Source organism: Mya arenaria, chromosome 17 (genome assembly GCF_026914265.1).
Source record: "Mya arenaria isolate MELC-2E11 chromosome 17, ASM2691426v1".
In the NCBI taxonomy this organism is placed as follows: domain Eukaryota; kingdom Metazoa; phylum Mollusca; class Bivalvia; order Myida; family Myidae; genus Mya; species Mya arenaria.
This window is the reverse complement of record NC_069138.1, coordinates 15,378,638-15,398,987: the sequence shown is the minus strand read 5'-3', so window position 1 is coordinate 15,398,987 and position 20,350 is coordinate 15,378,638.

The window sequence follows — 20,350 nt, the reverse complement described above, 5'->3', positions numbered from 1 at the left end:
GAGAGTGCAGCTTTAAAGACTGTACAACAATTATATATTTGGCGTTTCTTTAGGTTCTTGGCAGCTTACCTACGAACTCATCGAAGCCATTCAGCGTCTGGGAAACAAAATAAAAGAGGATCCGCAATGTCTGTCATCAGCGTTTGGTCATCGCACCCATTGATTTGCGTTCCAAATTGAATTCTCGTTAACTACTTCGTCCTGCGCCAACTGGAACATCACATCCTCGTCACTGTATTAGTCGGTTATGCTAGACAAGAAAGGAGTATATCGAAATGACACATTTCAAGATAAATATATTATGCAATAGTGTGAGAGTGCAGCATTTAACGTTGTAAAATATTACAGATTTGGCATTTCTTGTCTATTCAGTAACATTCTTTTAGTTTTTTTAGATAGTTCAAACCTTTTGAAAGCACCATCAATGTCCGTCATCATTAAACGGCATGACTTTGGACGTCGTCCGCGTTGATTTGCGTTCCCATTTGAATTCTGGTTAACTACGTCGTCCTGCGCCAACTGGAACATCACATCCTCTTCACTGTATTAGTCGGTTATGCTAGACAAGAAAGGAGTATATCGAAATGACACATTTCAAGATAAATAATTTTTGCAATCGTGTGAGAGTGCAGCTTTAAAGGATGTAAAAAAATACATATTTGGCATTTCTTGTCTATTCAGTAACATTTTTTTTTAGTTTCTTTAGATAGTTCAAACCTTTTGAAAGCACCATCAATGTCCGTGATCATTAAACGGCCCGTGTTTGTACGTCGTCCCCGTTGATTTGTGTTCAATTTCAAATCTCGTAAACTACGACATCCTGTGCCAAAACGGAACGTCATATCCTCATCACTGTAGTAGTGGTTCATGTTATACAAGAAATGTTTATATCGAAGGCACATATCAAGGAAAGAAAAATTCCTATGTTCACTGTGTGAGAGTGCAGCTTTAAAGATTGTACAACAATTATATATGTTGCGTTTCTTGTCTATTCAGTAACATATTTTTTAGTTTCTTTAGATAATTCAAATCGTTTGAAAGCACCATCGATGTCCGTCATCATTTAACGACCCAAGTTTTTAAGTCGTCCCCGTTGATTTGTGTTCAATTTAAATCTCGTAAACTACGACATCCTGCGCCAAACGGAATGTCATATCCTCATCTCTGTAGTAGTGGTTTTTCGTTAACAACGTGGTCCTACGCCAACCGGAACATCACATCCTCATCACTGTATAGTCCGTCATGCTAGACAACAAAGGAGTATAATCGAAATGGCACATTTCAAGATAATATTTTTTGCAATGGTGTGAGAGTGCAGTTTTAAACGTTGTAAAATGTTACAGATTTGGCATTTCTTGTCTATTCAGTAACATTTGTTTTTTTAGTTTCTTTAGATAATTCAAACCTATTGAAAGCTCCATCATCATAAAACGGCCCGAGTTTGTACGTCGTCCCCGTTGATTTGTGTTCAATTTCAAATCTCGTAAACTACAACTTCCTGCAACGGAACGTCATATCCTCATCACTGTAGTAGTGATTCATGTTATACAAGAAATGTTTATATCGAAAGGTTCCACAAATGGCACATAATCAGGAAAGAAATATTCCTTCGTTAACTGTGTGAGAGTGCAGCTTTAAAGATTGTACAACAATTATATATTTGGCGTTTCTTGTCTATTCAGTAACATTTATTTAGTTTCTTTAGATTATTCTCGACCTTTTTAAAAGAATAATTTTAGTCAGCAATCATTTAATCGCCAAGAAAAAGATTTACATCAATATAAAATGTGTGCTTTGCTTTGACCATCTAAATACTGTCAATAAACGTAGGTTCTTGGCAGCTTACCTACGAACTCATCGAAGCCATTAAGCGTCTGGGAAAGAAAATAAAAGAGGATCCGCAATGTCCGTCATCAGCGTTTGGTCATCGAACCCATTGATTTGCGTTCCCATTTGAATTCTCGTTTACTACGTCGTCCTGCGCCAACTGGAACATCACATCCTCGTCACTGTAGTAGTCGGTTATGCTAGACAAGAAAGGAGTATATCGAAATGACACATTTCAAGATAAATAATTTTTGCAATCGTGTGAGAGTGCAGCTTTAAAGGATGTAACAAATACATATTAGGCATTTCTTGTCTATTCAGTAACATTCTTTTAGTTTCTTTAGATAGTTCAAACCTTTTGAAAGCACCATCAATGTCCGTCATCATTAAACTGCCCGAGTTTGTACGTCGTCCCTGTTGATTTGTGTTTAATTTCAAATCTCGTAAACTACGACATCCTGCGCCAAACGGAACGTCATATCCTCATCACTGTAGTAGTGGTTCATGTTATAGAAGAAAGGTTTCACAAATGGCACATACTCAAGAAAAGAAAAATTCCTTCGTTCACTGTGTGAGAGTGCAGCTTTAAAGACTGTACAACAATTATATATTTGGCGTTTCTTTAGGTTCTTGGCAGCTTACCTACGAACTCATCGAAGCCATTCAGCGTCTGGGAAACAAAATAAAAGAGGATCCGCAATGTCTGTCATCAGCGTTTGGTCATCGCACCCATTGATTTGCGTTCCAAATTGAATTCTCGTTAACTACTTCGTCCTGCGCCAACTGGAACATCACATACTCGTCATTGTATTAGTCGGTTATGCTAGACAAGAAAGGAGTATATCGAAATGACACATTTCAAGATGAATAATTTTTGCAATCGTGTGAGAGTGCAGCTTTAAAGGATGTAAAAATACATATTTGGCATTTCTTGTCTATTCAGTAACATTCTTTTAGTTTTTTTTAGATAGTTCAAACCTTTTGAAAGCACCATCAATGTCCGTCATCATTAAACTGCCCGAGTTTGTACGTCGTCCCCGTTGATTTGTGTTCAATTTCAAATCTCGTAATCTACGACATTCTCTGCGCCAAACGGAACGTCATATCCTCATCTCTGTAGTAGTGTTTTTTCGTTAACTACGTCGTCCTACGCCAACCGGAACATCACATCCTCGTCACTGTAGTAGTCGGTCATGCTAGACAACAAAGAGCATAATCGAAATGACACATATTCAAAACCTAATCAAACAATTTTTCTGTCGGCAATCATTTCATCGCCAAGGAAAGATTTACATCAATATAACAGAAATTGTGTGCTTTTCTTTTGATAATTTAATTACTGTCAATAAACATAGGTTCTTGGCAGCTTACCTACGAACTCATCGAAGCCACTCAGCGTCTGGGAAACAACATTAGCGACAATGTCCGTCATCAGCGTTTGGTCATCGCACCCGTTGATTTGCGTTGCTATTTGAAATCTCGTAAAATACGTCGTCCTGCGCCAACCGGAACATCACATCCTCGTCACTGTAGTAGTCGTCATGCTAGACAACAAAGGAGTATAATCAAAAAGGCACATTTCAAGATCAATAATTTTTGCAATCATGTGAGCGTGCAGCTTTAAACGTTGTAAATTGTTACGGATTTGGCATTTCTTGTCTATTAAGTAACATTCTTTTAGTTTCTTTAGATAGTTCAAACCTTTTGAAAGCACCATCATCATAAAACGGCCCGAGTTTTACGTCGTCCCCGTTGATTTGTGTTCAATTTCAAATCTCGTAAACTACGACATCCTGCGCCAAACGGAACGTCATATCCTCATCACTGTAGTAGTGGTTCATGTTATACAAGAAACGTTTATAACGAAAGCTTCCACAAATGGCACATAATCAAGAAAATAAATTCCTTCGTTCACTGTGTGAGAGTGCAGCTTTAAAGAATGTACAACAATTATATATTTGGCGTTTCTTGTCTATTCAGTAACATTTATTTAGTTTCTTTACATTATTCAAAACAAATTTTCAGTCGGCAATCATTTCATCGCCAAGGAAAAATATACATCAATATAATATAATTGTGTGCTTTTTCCTTTGACCATTTAATTACTGTCAATAACGTAGGTTCTTGGCACTTACCTACGAACTCTTCGAAGCCATTTAGCGTCTGGAAACAATATAAAAGAGGATCCGCAATGTCCATCATCAGCGTTTGGTCATCACAGCCGTTGATTTGCGTTGCAATTTGAAATCTCGTGAAATACGTCGTCCTGCGCCAACCGGAACATCACATCCTCGTCACTGTATTAGTGTATTCGTAAGAAAGGAGTATATCGAAATGACCATTTCAAGATAAATATTTTTTGCAATCGTGTGAGAGTGCAGCTTTAAAGGATGTAAAAAAATACATATTTGGCATTTCTTCTCTATTCAGTAACATTTTTTTTAGTTTCTTTAGATAATTCAAACCTTTTGAAACACCATCAACGGCCCGAGTTTGTACGTCGTCCCCGTTGATTTGTGTTCAATATCAATCTCATAAACTACGACATCCTGCGCCAAACGGAACGTCTTATCCTCATTACTGTTTTAGTGGTTCATGTTATACAAGATATGTTTATATGGAAAGGTTCCACAAATGGCACATATCAAGAAAAGAAAATTTCCTTCGTTCACTGTGTGAGAGTGTAGCTATAAAGATTGTACAAAAATTATATATATGGCGTTTCTTGTCTATTCAGTAACATTTATTTAGTTTCGTTAGATTATTGAAAACCTTATCAAAACAATTTTCTGTCGGCAATCATTTTCATCGCCAAGGAAAGATTTACATCAATATAACAGAAATTGTGTGCTTTTCCTTTGATCATTTAATTACTGTCAATAAACATAGGTTCTTGGCAGCTTACCTACGAACTCATCGAAGCCACTCAACGTCTGGGAAACAACATTAGCGACAATCTCCGTCATCAGCGTTTGGTCATCGCACCCGTTGATTTGCGTTGCAATTTGAAATCTCTTAAATACGTCGTCCTGCGCCAACCGGAACATCACATCCTCGTCACATTTCAAGATAAATATTTTTTGCAATCGTGTGAGAGTGCAGCTTTAAACGTTGTAAAAAATTACAGATTTGGCATTTTCTTGTCTATTCCGTAACAATTTTTTTAGTTTCTTTAGATGATTCAAACCTTTTGAAAGCACCATCAATATCCGTGATCATAAAACGGCCCGAGTATTAGTCGGTTATGCTAGACAAGAAAGGAGTATATCGAAATGACACATTTCAGATAAATAATTTTTGCAATCGTGTGAGAGTGCAGCTTTAAAGGATGTAAAAAATACATATTTGTCATTTCTTGTCTATTCAGTAACATTTTTTTAGTTTCTTTAGATAGTTCAAACCTTTTGAAAGCACCATCAATGTCCGTCATCGTACACGTCGTCCCCGTTGATTTGTGTTCAATTTCAAATCTCGTAAACTACGACATCCTGCGCCAAACGGAACGTCATATCCTCATCACTGTAGTGGTTCATGTTATAGAAGAAAGGTTTCACAAATGGCACATACTCAAGAAAAGAAAAATTCCTTCGTTCACTGTGTGAGAGTGCAGCTTTAAAGACTGTACAACAATTATATATTTGGCGTTTCTTTAGGTTCTTGGCAGCTTACCTACGAACTCATCGAAGCCATTCAGCGTCTGGGAAACAACATTAGCGACAATCTCCGTCATCAGCGTTTGGTCATCGCACCCGTTGATTTGCGTTGCAATTTGAAATCTCTTAAAATACGTCGTCCTGCGCCAACCGGAATATCACATCCTCGTCACATTTCAAGATAAATATTTTTTGCAATCGTGTGAGAGTGCAGCTTTAAACGTTGTAAAAAATTACAGATTTGGCATTTCTTGTCTATTCAGTAACATTCTTTTAGTTTCTTTAGATAGTTCAAACCTTTTGAAAGCACCATCAATGTCCGTCATCATTAAACTGCCCGAGTTTGTACGTCGTCCCTGTTGATTTGTGTTTAATTTCAAATCTCGTAAACTACGACATCCTGCGCCAAACGGAACGTCATATCCTCATCACTGTAGTAGTGGTTCATGTTATAGAAGAAAGGTTTCACAAATGGCACATACTCAAGAAAAGAAAAATTCCTTCGTTCACTGTGTGAGAGTGCAGCTTTAAAGACTGTACAACAATTATATATTTGGCGTTTCTTTAGGTTCTTGGCAGCTTACCTACGAACTCATCGAAGCCATTCAGCGTCTGGGAAACAAAATAAAAGAGGATCCGCAATGTCTGTCATCAGCGTTTTCATCGCACCCATTGATTTGCGTTCCAAATTGAATTCTCGTTAACTACTTCGTCCTGCGCCAACTGGAACATCACATCCTCGTCATGTATTAGTCGGTTATGCTAGACAAGAAAGGAGTATATCGAAATGACACATTTCAAGATGAATAATTTTTGCAATCGTGTGAGAGTGCAGCTTTAAAGGATGTAAAAAATACATATTTGGCATTTCTTGTCTATTCAGTAACATTCTTTTAGTTTTTTTAGATAGTTCAAACCTTTTGAAAGCACCATCAATGTCCGTCATCATTAAACTGCCCGAGTTTGTACGTCGTCCCCGTTGATTTGTGTTCAATTTCAAATCTCGTAATCTACGACATTCTGCGCCAACGGAACGTCATATCCTCATCTCTGTAGTAGTGTTTTTTCGTTAACTACGTCGTCCTACGCCAACCGGAACATCACATCCTCGTCACTGTAGTAGTCGGTCATGCTAGACAACAAAGGAGCATAATCGAAATGACACATATTCAAAACCTTATCAAAACAATTTTTCTGTCGGCAATCATTTCATCGCCAAGGAAAGATTTACATCAATATAACAGAAATTGTGTGCTTTTCTTTTGATAATTTAATTACTGTCAATAAACATAGTTCTTGGCAGCTTACCTACGAACTCATCGAAGCCACTCAGCGTCTGGGAAACAACATTAGCGACAATGTCCGTCATCAGCGTTTGGTCATCGCACCCGTTGATTTGCGTTGCTATTTGAAATCTCGTAAAATACGTCGTCCTGCGCCAACCGGAACATCACATCCTCGTCACTGTAGTAGTCGGTCATGCTAGACAACAAAGGAGTATAATCAAAAAGGCACATTTCAAGATCAATAATTTTTGCAATCATGTGAGCGTGCAGCTTTAAACGTTGTAAATTGTTACGGATTTGGCATTTCTTGTCTATTCAGTAACATTCTTTTAGTTTCTTTAGATAGTTCAAACCTTTTGAAAGCACCATCATCATAAAACGGCCGAGTTTGTACGTCGTCCCCGTTGATTTGTGTTCATTTCAAATCTCGTAAACTACGACATCCTGCGCCAAACGGAACGTCATATCCTCATCACTGTAGTATGGTTCATGTTATACAAGAACGTTTATAACGAAAGCTTCCACAATGGCACATAATCAAGAAAAAAAAATTCCTTCGTTCACTGTGTGAGAGTGCAGCTTTAAAGAATGTACAACAATTATATATTTGGCGTTTCTTGTCTATTCAGTAACATTTATTTAGTTTTTACATTATTCAAAACAAATTTTCAGTCGGCAATCATTTCATCGCCAGGAAAAATATACATCAATATAATATAAATTGTGTGCTTTTCCTTTGACCATTTAATTACTGTCAATAAACGTAGGTTCTTGGCAGCTTACCTACGAACTCTTCGAAGCCATTTAGCGTCTGGGAAACAAATATAAAAGAGGATCCGCAATGTCCATCATCAGCGTTTGGTCATCACAGCCGTTGATTTGCGTTGCAATTTGAAATCTCGTGAAATACGTCGTCCTGCGCCAACCGGAACATCACATCCTCGTCACTGTATTAGTGTATTCGTAAGAAGGAGTATATCGAAATGACCATTTCAAGATAAATATTTTGCAATCGTGTGAGAGTGCAGCTTTAAAGGATGTAAAAAAAATACATATTTGGCATTTCTTCTCTATTCAGTAACATTTTTTAGTTTCTTTAGATAATTCAAACCTTTTGAAAACACCATCAATGTCCGTCATCATTAAACGGCCCGAGTTTGTACGTCGTCCCCGTTGATTTGTGTTCAATATCAAATCTCATAAACTACGACATCCTGCGCCAAACGAACGTCTTATCCTCATTACTGTTTTAGTGGTTCATGTTATACAAGATATGTTTATATGGAAAGGTTCCACAAATGGCACATATCAAGAAAGAAATTTCCTTCGTTCACTGTGTGAGAGTGTAGCTATAAGATTGTACAAAAATTATATATATGGCGTTTCTTGTCTATTCAGTAACATTTATTTAGTTTCGTTAGATTATTGAAAACCTTATCAAAACAATTTTTCTGTCGGCAATCATTTCATCGCCAAGGAAAGATTTACATCAATATAACAGAAATTGTGTGCTTTTTCCTTTGATCATTTAATTACTGTCAATAAACATAGGTTCTTGGCAGCTTACCTACGAACTCATCGAAGCCACTCAACGTCTGGGAAACAACATTAGCGACAATCTCCGTCATCAGCGTTTGGTCATCGCACCCGTTGATTTGCGTTGCAATTTGAAATCTCTTAAAATACGTCGTCCTGCGCCAACCGGAACATCACATCCTCGTCACATTTCAAGATAAATATTTTTTGCAATCGTGTGAGAGTGCAGCTTTAAACGTTTGTAAAAAATTACAGATTTGGCATTTCTTGTCTATTCAGTAACATTTTTTTTAGTTTCTTTAGATGATTCAAACCTTTTGAAAGCACCATCAATATCCGTGATCATAAAACGGCCCGAGTATTAGTCGTTATGCTAGACAAGAAGGAGTATATCGAAATGACACATTTCAAGATAAATAATTTTTGCAATCGTGTGAGAGTGCAGCTTTAAAGGATGTAAAAATACATATTTGTCATTTCTTGTCTATTCAGTAACATTTTTTAGTTTTCTTTAGATAGTTCAAACCTTTTGAAAGCACCATCAATGTCCGTCATCGTACACGTCGTCCCCGTTGATTTGTGTTCAATTTCAAATCTCGTAAACTACGACATCCTGCGCCAAACGGAACGTCATATCCTCATCACTGTAGTAGTGGTTCATGTTATAGAAGAAAGGTTTCACAAATGGCACATACTCAAGAAAAGAAAAATTCCTTCGTTCACTGTGTGAGAGTGCAGCTTTAAAGACTGTACAACAATTTATATTTGGCGTTTCTTTAGGTTCTTGGCAGCTTACCTACGAACTCATCGAAGCCATTCAGCGTCTGGGAAACAACATTAGCGACAATCTCCGTCATCAGCGTTGGTCATCGCACCCGTTGATTTGCGTTGCAATTTGAAATCTCTTAAATACGTCGTCCTGCGCCAACCGGAATATCACATCCCTCGTCACATTTCAAGATAAATATTTTTTGCAATCGTGTGAGAGTGCAGCTTTAAACGTTGTAAAAAATTACAGATTTGGCATTTATTGTCTATTCAGTAACATTCTTTTAGTTTCTTTAGATAGTTCAAACCTTTGAAAGCACCATCAATGTCCGTCATCATTAAACTGCCCGAGTTTGTACGTCGTCCCTGTTGATTTGTGTTTAATTTCAAATCTCGTAAACTACGACATCCTGCGCCAACGGAACGTCATATCCTCATCACTGTAGTAGTGGTTCATGTTATAGAAGAAAGGTTTCACAAATGGCACATACTCAAGAAAAGAAAATTCCTTCGTTCACTGTGTGAGAGTGCAGCTTTAAAGACTGTACAACAATTATATATTTGGCGTTTCTTTAGGTTTGGCAGCTTACCTACGAACTCATCGAAGCCATTCAGCGTCTGGGAAACAAAATAAAAGAGGATCCGCAATGTCTGTCATCAGCGTTTGGTCATCGCACCCATTGATTTGCGTTCCAAATTGAATTCTCGTTAACTACTTCGTCCTGCGCCAACTGGAACATCACATCCTCGTCACTGTATTAGTCGGTTATGCTAGACAAGAAAGGAGTATATCGAAATGACACATTTCAAGATGAATAATTTTTGCAATCGTGTGAGAGTGCAGCTTTAAAGGATGTAAAAAATACATATTTGGCATTTCTTGTCTATTCAGTAACATTCTTTTAGTTTTTTTAGATAGTTCAAACCTTTTGAAAGCACCATCAATGTCCGTCATCATTAAACTGCCCGAGTTTGTACGTCGTCCCCGTTGATTTGTGTTCAATTTCAATCTCGTAATCTACGACATTCTGCGCCAAACGGAACGTCATATCCTCATCTCTGTAGTGTTTTTTCGTTAACTACGTCGTCCTACGCCAACCGGAACATCACATCCTCGTCACTGTAGTAGTCGGTCATGCTAGACAACAAAGGAGCATAATCGAAATGACACATATTCAAAACCTTATCAAAACAATTTTTCTGTCGGCAATCATTTCATCGCCAAGGAAAGATTTACATCAATATAACAGAAATTGTGTGCTTTTCTTTTGATAATTTAATTACTGTCAATAAACATAGGTTCTTGGCAGCTTACCTACGAACTCATCGAAGCCACTCAGCGTCTGGGAAACAACATTAGCGACAATGTCCGTCATCAGCGTTTGGTCATCGCACCCGTTGATTTGCGTTGCTATTTGAAATCTCGTAAAATACGTCGTCCTGCGCCAACCGGAACATCACATCCTCGTCACTGTAGTAGTCGGTCATGCTAGACAACAAAGGAGTATAATCAAAAAGGCACATTTCAAGATCAATAATTTTTGCAATCATGTGAGCGTGCAGCTTTAAACGTTGTAAATTGTTACGGATTTGGCATTTCTTGTCTATTCAGTAACATTCTTTTAGTTTCTTTAGATAGTTCAAACCTTTGAAAGCACCATCATCATAAAACGGCCCGAGTTTGTACGTCGTCCCCGTTGATTTGTGTTCATTTTCAAATCTCGTAAACTACGACATCCTGCGCCAAACGGAACGTCATATCCTCATCACTGTAGTAGTGGTTCATGTTATACAAGAAACGTTTATAACGAAAGCTTCCACAAATGGCACATAATCAAGAAAAAAATTCCTTCGTTCACTGTGTGAGAGTGCAGCTTTAAAGAATGTACAACAATTATATATTGGCGTTTCTTGTCTATTCAGTAACATTTATTTAGTTTCTTTACATTATTCAAAACAAATTTTCAGTCGGCAATCATTTCATCGCCAAGGAAAAATATACATCAATATAATATAAATTGTGTGCTTTTCCTTTGACCATTTAATTACTGTCAATAAACGTAGGTTCTTGGCAGCTTACCTACGAACTCTTCGAAGCCATTTAGCGTCTGGGAAACAAAATAAAAGAGGATCCGCAATGTCCATCATCAGCGTTTGGTCATCACAGCCGTTGATTTGCGTTGCAATTTGAAATCTCGTGAATACGTCGTCCTGCGCCAACCGGAACATCACATCCTCGTCACTGTATTAGTGTATTCGTAAGAAAGGAGTATATCGAAATGACCATTTCAAGATAAATATTTTTTGCAATCGTGTGAGAGTGCAGCTTTAAAGGATGTAAAAAAAATACATATTTGGCATTTCTTCTCTATTCAGTAACATTTTTTTAGTTTCTTTAGATAATTCAAACCTTTTGAAAACACCATCAATGTCCGTCATCATTAAACGGCCCGAGTTTGTACGTCGTCCCCGTTGATTTGTGTTCAATATCAAATCTCATAAACTACGACATCCTGCGCCAAACGGAACGTCTTATCCTCATTACTGTTTTAGTGGTTCATGTTATACAAGATATGTTTATATGGAAAGGTTCCACAAATGGCACATATCAAGAAAAGAAAATTTCCTTCGTTCACTGTGTGAGAGTGTAGCTATAAAGATTGTACAACAATTATATATATGGCGTTTCTTGTCTATTCAGTAACATTTATTTAGTTTCGTTAGATTATTGAAAACCTTATCAAAACAATTTTTCTGTCGGCAATCATTTCATCGCCAAGGAAAGATTTACATCATATAACAGAAATTGTGTGCTTTTCCTTTGATCATTTAATTACTGTCAATAAACATAGGTTCTTGGCAGCTTACCTACGAACTCATCGAAGCCACTCAACGTCTGGGAAACAACATTAGCGACAATCTCCGTCATCAGCGTTTGGTCATCGCACCCGTTGATTTGCGTTGCAATTTGAAATCTCTTAAAATACGTCGTCCTGCGCCAACCGGAACATCACATCCTCGTCACATTTCAAGATAAATATTTTTGCAATCGTGTGAGAGTGCAGCTTTAAACGTTGTAAAAAATTACAGATTTGGCATTTCTTGTCTATTCAGTAACATTTTTTTTTAGTTTCTTTAGATGATTCAAACCTTTTGAAAGCACCATCAATATCCGTGATCATAAAACGGCCCGAGTTAATACTAATGTCGGTTATGCTAGACAAGAAAGGAGTATATCGAAATGACACATTTCAAGATAAATAATTTTGCAATCGTGTGAGAGTGCAGCTTTAAAGGATGTAAAAAATACATTTTGTCATTTCTTGTCTATTCAGTAACATTTTTTTAGTTTCTTTAGATAGTTCAAACCTTTTGAAAGCACCATCAATGTCCGTCATCGTACACGTCGTCCCCGTTGATTTGTGTTCAATTTCAAATCTCGTAAACTACGACATCCTGCGCCAAACGGAACGTCATATCCTCATCACTGTAGTAGTGGTTCATGTTATACAAGAAATGTTTATATCGAAAGGTTCCACAAATGGCACATAATCAAGAAAAGAAAAATTCCTTCGTTCACTGTGTGAGAGTGCAGCTTTAAAGACTGTACAACAATTATATATTTGGCGTTTCTTTAGGTTCTTGGCAGCTTACCTACGAACTCATCGAAGCCATTCAGCGTCTGGGAAACAAAATAAAAGAGGATCCGCAATGTCCGTCATCAGCGTTTGGTCATCGCACCCATTGATTTGCGTTCCCAATTGAATTCTCGTTAACTACGTCGTCCTGCGCCAATTGGAACATCACATCCTCGTCACTGTATTAGTCGGTTATGCTAGACAAGAAAGGAGTATATCGAAATGACACATTTCAAGATAAATATATTATGCAATAGTGTGAGAGTGCAGCATTTAACGTTGTAAAATATTACAGATTTGGCATTTCTTGTCTATTCAGTAACATTTATTTAGTTTCTTTAGATTATTCAAAACCTTATCAAAACAATTTTTCAGTCGGCAATCATTTCATCGCCAAGGAAAGATTTACATCAATATAATACAAATTGTGTGCCTTTCCTTTGACCATTTAATGACTGTCAATAAACATAGGTTCTTGGCAGCTTACCTACGAACTCTTCGAAGCCATTCAGCGTCTGGGAAACAACATAAGAGACAATGTCCGTCATCAGCGTTTAGTCATGGCACCTGTTGATTTGCGTTGCAATTTGAAATCTCTTAAAATACGTCGTCCTGCGCCAACTGGAACATCACATCCTCTTCACTGTATTAGTCGGTCATGCTAGACAAGAAAGGAGTATATCGAAATGACACATTTCAAGATAAATAATTTTTGCAATCGTGTGAGAGTGCAGCTTTAAAGGATGTAAAAATACATATTTGGCATTTCTTGTCTATTCAGTAACATTTGTTTTTTAGTTTCTTTAGATAATTCAAACCTTTTGAAAGCTTCATCATCATTAAACGGCCCGAGTTCGTATGTCGTCCCCGTTGATTTGTGTTCAATTTCAAATCTCGTAAACTACGACATCCTGCGCCAAACGGAACGTCATATCCTCATCACTGTAGTAGTGTTCATGTTATACAAGAAATGTTTATATCGAAAGGTTCCACAAATGGCACATATCAAGAAAAGAAAAATTCCTTCGTTCACTGTTCGAGAGTGCAGCTTTAAAGATTGTACAACAATTATATATTTGGCGTTTCTTGTCTATTCAGAAACATTTATTTAGTTTCTTTAGATTATTCAAAACCTTATCAAAACAATTTTTCAGTCGGAAATCATTTCATCGCCAAGGAAAGATTTACATCAATATAATATAAATTGTGTGCCTTTCCTTTGACCATTTAATTACTGTCAATAAACATAGGTTCTTGGCAGCTTACCTACGAACTCTTCGAAGCCATTCAGCGTCTGGGAAACAACATTAGAGACAATGTCCGTCATCAGCGTTTGGTCTTCGCACCTGTTGATTTGCGTTGCCATTTGAAATCTCTTAAAATACGTCGTCCTGCGCCAACCGGAACATCACATCCTCGCCACTGTATTACTCGGTCATGCTAGAAAAGAAAGGAATATATCGAAATGACACATTTCAAGACAAATAATTTGTGCAATCGTGTGAGAGTGCAGCTTTAAAGGATGTAAAAATACATATTTGGCATTTCTTGTCTATTCAGTAACATTTTTATTTAGTTTCTTTAGATAGTTCAAAACTTTTGAAAGCACCATCAATGTCCGTCATCATTAAACGGCCCGAGTTTGTACGTCGCTCCCGTTGATTTGTGTTCAATTTCAAATCTCGTAAACTACGACATCCTGCGCCAAAGGGAACGTCATATCCTCATCACTGTAGTAGTGGTTCATGTTATACAAGAAATGTTTATATCGAAATGTTCCACAAATAGCACATATCAAGAAAAAAAAATCCTTCGTTTACTGTTCGAGAATGCAGCTTTAAAGATTGTACAACAATTATATATTTGGCGTTTCTTGTCTATTCAGTAACATTTATTTAGTTTCTTTAGATTATTCTCGACCATTTTAAAACAATAATTTTAGTCAGTAATCATTTCATCGCCAAGAAAAAGAAAATGACACATTTCAAGATAAATATTTTTTGCAATCGTGTGAGAGTGCAGCTTTAAAGGATGTAAAAATACATATTTGGCATTTCTTGTCTATTCAGTAGCATTTTTTTAGTTTCTTTAGATAATTCAAACCTTTTGAAAGCACAATCAATGTCCGTCATCATTAAACGGCCCGAGTTTGTACCTCGTCCCCGTTGATTTGTGTTCAATTTCAAATCTCGTAAACTACGACATCCTGTGCCAAAGGGAACGTCATATCCTGATCACTGTAGTAGTGGTTCATGTTATACAATAAATATTTATATCGAAAGGTTTACACAAATGGCACATATCAAGAAAAGAAAAATTCCTTCGTTCACTGTGTGAGAGTGCAGCTTTAAAGAATGTACAACAATTTATATTTGGCCTTTCTTGTCTATTCAGTAACATTTATTTAGTTTCTTGAGATTATTCAAAACCTTATCAAAACAATTTTTCTGTCGGCAATCATTTCATCGCCAAGGAAAGATTTACATCAATATAACAGAAATTGTGTGCTTTTCTTTTGATAATTTAATTACTGTCAATAAACATAGGTTCTTGGCAGCTTACCTACGAACTCATCGAAGCCACTCAGCGTCTGGGAAACAACATTAGCGACAATGTCCGTCATCAGCGTTTGGTCATCGCACCCGTTGATTTGCGTTGCTATTTGAAATCTCGTAAAATACGTCGTCCTGCGCCAACCGGAACATCACATCCTCGTCACTGTAGTAGTCGGTCATGCTAGACAACAAAGGAGTATAATCAAAAAGGCACATTTCAAGATCAATAATTTTTGCAATCATGTGAGCGTGCAGCTTTAAACGTTGTAAATTGTTACGGATTTGGCATTTCTTGTCTATTCAGTAACATTCTTTTAGTTTCTTTAGATAGTTCAAACCTTTTGAAAGCACCATCATCATAAAACGGCCCGAGTTTGTACGTCGTCCCCGTTGATTTGTGTTCAATTTCAAATCTCGTAAACTACGACATCCTGGGCCAAACGGAACGTCATATCCTCATCACTGTAGTAGTGGTTCATGTTATACAAGAAACGTTTATAACGAAAGCTTCCACAAATGGCACATAATCAAGAAAAAAAATTCCTTCGTTCACTGTGTGAGAGTGCAGCTTTAAAGAATGTACAACAATTATATATTTGGCGTTTCTTGTCTATTCAGTAACATTTATTTAGTTTCTTTACATTATTCAAAACAAATTTTCAGTCGGCAATCATTTCATCGCCAAGGAAAAATATACATCAATATAATATAAATTGTGTGCTTTTCCTTTGACCATTTAATTACTGTCAATAAACGTAGGTTCTTGGCAGCTTACCTACGATTTCTTCGAAGCCATTTAGCGTCTGGGAAACAAAATAAAAGAGGATCCGCAATGTCCATCATCAGCGTTTGGTCATCACAGCCGTTGATTTGCGTTGCAATTTGAAATCTCGTGAAATACGTCGTCCTGCGCCAACCGGAACATCACATCCTCGTCACTGTATTAGTGTATTCGTAAGAAAGGAGTATATCGAAATGACCATTTCAAGATAAATATTTTGCAATCGTGTGAGAGTGCAGCTTTAAAGGATGTAAAAAAAATACATATTTGGCATTTCTTCTCTATTCAGTAACATTTTTTTAGTTTCTTTAGATAATTCAAACCTTTTGAAAACACCATCAATGTCCGTCATCATTAAACGGCCCGAGTTTGTACGTCGTCCCGTTGATTTGTGTTCAATATCAAATCTCATAAACTACGACATCCTGCGCCAAACGGAACGTCTTATCCTCATTACTGTTTTAGTGGTTCATGTTATACAAGATATGTTTAATGGAAAGGTTCCACAAATGGCACATATCAAGAAAAGAAAATTTCCTTCGTTCACTGTGTGAGAGTGTAGCTATAAAGATTGTACAACAATTATTATATGGCGTTTCTTGTCTATTCAGTAACATTTATTTAGTTTCGTTAGATTATTGAAAACCTTATCAAAACAATTTTTCTGTCGGCAATCATTTCATCGCCAAGGAAAGATTTACATCAATATAACAGAAATTGTGTGCTTTTCCTTTGATCATTTAATTACTGTCAATAAACATAGGTTCTTGGCAGCTTACCTACGAACTCATCGAAGCCACTCAACGTCTGGGAAACAACATTAGCGACAATCTCCGTCATCAGCGTTTGGTCATCGCACCCGTTGATTTGCGTTGCAATTTGAAATCTCTTAAAATACGTCGTCCTGCGCCAACCGGAACATCACATCCTCGTCACATTTCAAGATAAATATTTTTTGCAATCGTGTGAGAGTGCAGCTTTAAACGTTGTAAAAAATTACAGATTTGGCATTTCTTGTCTATTCAGTAACATTTTTTTTAGTTTCTTTAGATGATTCAAACCTTTTGAAAGCACCATCAATATCCGTGATCATAAAACGGCCCGAGTTAATACTAATGTCGGTTATGCTAGACAAGAAAGGAGTATATCGAAATGACACATTTCAAGATAAATAATTTTTGCAATCGTGTGAGAGTGCAGCTTTAAAGGATGTAAAAAATACATATTTGTCATTTCTTGTCTATTCAGTAACATTTTTTTAGTTTCTTTAGATAGTTCAAACCTTTTGAAAGCACCATCAATGTCCGTCATCGTACACGTCGTCCCCGTTGATTTGTGTTCAATTTCAAATCTCGTAAACTACGACATCCTGCGCCAAACGGAACGTCATATCCTCATCAGTGGTTCATGTTATACAAGAAATGTTTATATCGAAAGGTTCCACAAATGGCACATAATCAAGAAAAGAAAAATTCCTTCGTTCACTGTGTGAGAGTGCAGCTTTAAAGACTGTACAACAATTATATATTTGGCGTTTCTTTAGGTTCTTGGCAGCTTACCTACGAACTCATCGAAGCCATTCAGCGTCTGGGAAACAAAATAAAAGAGGATCCGCAATGTCCGTCATCAGCGTTTGGTCATCGCACCCATTGATTTGCGTTCCCAATTGAATTCTCGTTAACTACGTCGTCCTGCGCCAATTGGAACATCACATCCTCGTCACTGTATTAGTCGGTTATGCTAGACAAGAAAGGAGTATATCGAAATGACACATTTCAAGACAAATATATTATGCAATAGTGTGAGAGTGCAGCATTTAACGTTGTAAAATATTACAGATTTGGCATTTCTTGTCTATTCAGTAACATTTATTTAGTTTCTTTAGATTATTCAAAACCTTATCAAAACAATTTTTCAGTCGGCAATCATTTCATCGCCAAGGAAAGATTTACATCAATATAATACAAAATTGTGTGCCTTTCCTTTGACCATTTAATGACTGTCAATAAACATAGGTTCTTGGCAGCTTACCTACGAACTCTTCGAAGCCATTCAGCGTCTGGGAAACAACATAAGAGACAATGTCCGTCATCAGCGTTTAGTCATGGCACCTGTTGATTTGCGTTGCAATTTGAAATCTCTTAAAATACGTCGTCCTGCGCCAACTGGAACATCACATCCTCTTCACTGTATTAGTCGGTCATGCTAGACAAGAAAGGAGTATATCGAAATGACACATTTCAAGATAAATAATTTTTGCAATCGTGTGAGAGTGCAGCTTTAAAGGATGTAAAAAATACATATTTGGCATTTCTTGTCTATTCAGTAACATTTGTTTTTTAGTTTCTTTAGATAATTCAAACCTTTTGAAAGCTTCATCATCATTAAACGGCCCGAGTTCGTATGTCGTCCCCGTTGATTTGTGTTCAATTTCAAATCTCGTAAACTACGACATCCTGCGCCAAACGGAACGTCATATCCTCATCACTGTAGTAGTGGTTCATGTTATACAAGAAATGTTTATATCGAAAGGTTCCACAAATGGCACATATCAAGAAAAGAAAATTCCTTCGTTCACTGTTCGAGAGTGCAGCTTTAAAGATTGTACAACAATTATATATTTGGCGTTTCTTGTCTATTCAGAAACATTTATTTAGTTTCTTTAGATTATTCAAAACCTTATCAAAACAATTTTTCAGTCGGAAATCATTTCATCGCCAAGGAAAGATTTACATCAATATAATATAAATTGTGTGCCTTTCCTTTGACCATTTAATTACTGTCAATAAACATAGGTTCTTGGCAGCTTACCTACGAACTCTTCGAAGCCATTCAGCGTCTGGGAAACAACATTAGAGACAATGTCCGTCATCAGCGTTTGGTCTTCGCACCTGTTGATTTGCGTTGCCATTTGAAATCTCTTAAAATACGTCGTCCTGCGCCAACCGGAACATCACATCCTCGCCACTGTATTACTCGGTCATGCTAGAAAAGAAAGGAATATATCGAAATGACACATTTCAAGACAAATAATTTGTGCAATCGTGTGAGAGTGCAGCTTTAAAGGATGTAAAAATACATATTTGGCATTTCTTGTCTATTCAGTAACATTTTTATTTAGTTTCTTTAGATAGTTCAAAACTTTTGAAAGCACCATCAATGTCCGTCATCATTAAACGGCCCGAGTTTGTACGTCGCTCCCGTTGATTTGTGTTCAATTTCAAATCTCGTAAACTACGACATCCTGCGCCAAAGGGAACGTCATATCCTCATCACTGTAGTAGTGGTTCATGTTATACAAGAAATGTTTATATCGAAATGTTCCACAAATAGCACATATCAAGAAAAAAAAAATCCTTCGTTTACTGTTCGAGAATGCAGCTTTAAAGATTGTACAACAATTATATATTTGGCGTTTCTTGTCTATTCAGTAACATTTATTTAGTTTCTTTAGATTATTCTCGACCATTTTAAAACAATAATTTTAGTCAGTAATCATTTCATCGCCAAGAAAAAGAAAATGACACATTTCAAGATAAATATTTTTTGCAATCGTGTGAGAGTGCAGCTTTAAAGGATGTAAAAAATACATATTTGGCATTTCTTGTCTATTCAGTAGCATTTTTTTAGTTTCTTTAGATAATTCAAACCTTTTGAAAGCACAATCAATGTCCGTCATCATTAAACGGCCCGAGTTTGTACCTCGTCCCCGTTGATTTGTGTTCAATTTCAAATCTCGTAAACTACGACATCCTGTGCCAAAGGGAACGTCATATCCTGATCACTGTAGTAGTGGTTCATGTTATACAATAAATATTTATATCGAAAGGTTTACACAAATGGCACATATCAAGAAAAGAAAAATTCCTTCGTTCACTGTGTGAGAGTGCAGCTTTAAAGAATGTACAACAATTATATATTTGGCCTTTCTTGTCTATTCAGTAACATTTATTTAGTTTCTTTAGATTATTCAAAACCTTATCAAAACAATTTTTCAGTCGGCAATCATTTCATCGCCAAGGAAAGATTTACATCAATATAATACAAAATTGTGTGCCTTTCCTTTGACCATTTAATGACTGTCAATAAACATAGGTTCTTGGCAGCTTACCTACGAACTCATCGAAGCCACTCAACGTCTGGGAAACAACATAAGAGACAATGTCCGTCATCAGCGTTTGATCATGTCACCTGTTGATTTGCGTTGCAATTTGAAATCTCTTAAAATACGTCGTCCTGCGCCAACCGGAACGTCACATCCTCGTCACTGTATTACTCGGTCATGCTAGAAAAGAAAGGAGTATAT